Source organism: Ziziphus jujuba, chromosome 7, assembly GCF_031755915.1.
Source record: "Ziziphus jujuba cultivar Dongzao chromosome 7, ASM3175591v1".
Lineage (NCBI taxonomy): Eukaryota > Viridiplantae > Streptophyta > Magnoliopsida > Rosales > Rhamnaceae > Ziziphus > Ziziphus jujuba.
In genome coordinates, this window is record NC_083385.1 from 29647501 (window position 1) to 29650000 (window position 2500).

A 2500-nucleotide genomic window follows, 5' to 3' on the forward strand; every position below is an offset into this window, starting at 1 on the left:
ACCCACCCGGATCCCACCGAGATTGCCCCCCAAGCAAGGTTCGGAGAGACTCCCGCACGAGTGCAGGTGTCCTTCGTCCCCCATTTCGGGCAGCGCCCCCAGCAATCACCAAACAAGCATCCATGAAGAAGCATACCCCGCACAAACACCCACCCGGATCCCACCGAGATTGCCCCCCAAGCAAGGTTCGGAGAGACTCCCGCACGAGTGCAGGTGTCCTTCGTCCCCCATTTCAGGCAGCGCCCCCAACAGTCACCGAACAAGCATCCATGAAGAAGCATACCCCGCACAAACACCCACCCGGATCCCACCGAGATTGCCCCCCAAGCAAGGTTCGGAGAGACTCCCGCACGAGTGCAGGTGTCCTTCGTCCCCCATTTCGGGCAGCGCCCCCAGCAGTCACCAAACAAGCATCCATGAAGAAGCATACCCCGCACAAACACCCACCCGGATCCCACCGAGATTGCCCCCCAATCAAGGTTCGGAGAGACTCCCACACGAGTGCAGGTGTCCTTCGTCCCCCATTTCAGGCAGCGCCCCCAACAGTCACCAGACAAGCATCCATGAAGAAGCATCGCCCACAAATGCCGCAGCATGCAAAACCATGGCAATAGCCATATGAAGCAATGGATCGCACCGCATAAGCCCACACATTCCGAGTTTCCGACATGGTGCTGCATGCCTAGGCACCGTAGCATACCCCCGCACAAACACCCCCCTGGATCCCGCCGAGATTGCCCCCCAAGCAAGGTTCGGAAAGACTCCCGCACGAGTGCAGGTGTCCTTCGTCCCCCATTTCGGGCAGCGCCCCCAGCAATCACCAAACAAGCATCCATGAAGAAGCATACCCCGCACAAACACCCACCCGGATCCCACCGAGATTGCCCCCCAAGCAAGGTTCGGAGAGACTCCCGCACGAGTGCAGGTGTCCTTCGTCCCCCATTTCAGGCAGCGCCCCCAACAGTCACCGAACAAGCATCCATGAAGAAGCATATACCCCGCACAAACACCCACCCGGATCCCACCGAGATTGCCCCCCAAGCAAGGTTCAGAGAGACTCCCGCACGAGTGCAGGTGTCCTTCGTCCCCCGTTTCAGGCAGCGCCCCCAACAGTCACCGAATAAGCATCCATGAAGAAGCATCGCCCACAAATGCCGCAGCATGCAGAACCATAGCAATAGCCACACGAAGCAATCGATCGAACCGGACAAGCCCACACATTCCGCTTTTTTTCCCGCACCGCACCGCACCGCCCAAGCCCCGCCCCCCCGGGCCCACCTGCTGGTCGCCGACGGTGGGGCCCACCCGGCACCGTTACCGGTGCATGGTGGCCCCCACCTGCCGACGAGACCTGCCATTGTGCCCACACCCCCGCTGGGGGGTGTGGGCAGCGCTGGCAGGCCGGGGGGGGGGCTCGCTGTTGAAGCAGGCAGGTACCACCCCCCTAAAGAGCTTATTTAGCCATTTTCTTTCTGGCAGGCTCAGATATCAATTTCAGCGAGGAGTCATAATGGCCATTTTTTTGGCTCTAGACATCGAATTTTGATGAGATTTTTTGCAGGGATGCTTAGAAAAATGGGTAGAACATTATGGAATTGGATTTGTAATTTTTGGAGCAACATAGAATTTTTTATAATTTTTTTGCCGAAAAACTAAGAAAAATTCATATAAAATAGGAAATGGGTTGGAGGTTGGTTTTTTTTGTTGGGAATGCTTTAAAATGATCCATGTGATTTTTTGGAACTTTATGTTGCACGGAAATTGCACGAAATTGCGGCAAAATGCGTACGTGGTGGGGCGGCGAGGCACGGCATGGCACACGGATGCCCCCAACGAGGCAAGGCATGGCACACGGATGCCCCAACGATGGGCACTACAAGTGCTACACCTTATATTGGGTCCACAAACATAATTTCATGGAGACTAACCCCTTTGCCATCCTTGGGCATGATGGCAAAGCCGATGGGCATGGCATGGGGCACGGTGGGCATGGTATGGGGCATCGGTGGGCATGGCATGGGGCATCGGTGGGCATCGCATGGGGCATCGGTGGGCATCGCATGGGGCACGGTGGGCATCGCATGGGGCATCGGTGGGCATCGCATGGGGCATCGGTGGGCATCGTGTGCATCGCATGGGGCACGGTGGGCATCGCATGGGGCACGGTGGGCATCGCATGGGGCATCGATGGGCATGGCATGGGGCATCGGTGGGAATCGAGGAGTCATAATGGCCTTTTTTTGCTCTAGACATCGAATTTTGATGAGATTTTTTGCAGGGATGCTTAGAAAAATGGGTAGAACATTATGGAATTGGATTTGTAATTTTTGGAGCAACATAGAATTTTTTATAATTTTTTTGCCGAAAAACTAAGAAAAATTCGAATAAAATAGGAAATGGGTTGGAGGTTGGTTTTTTTTGTTGGGAATGCTTTAAAATGATACATGTGATTTTTTGGAACTTTATGTTGCACGGAAATTGCACGAAATTGCGGCAAAAT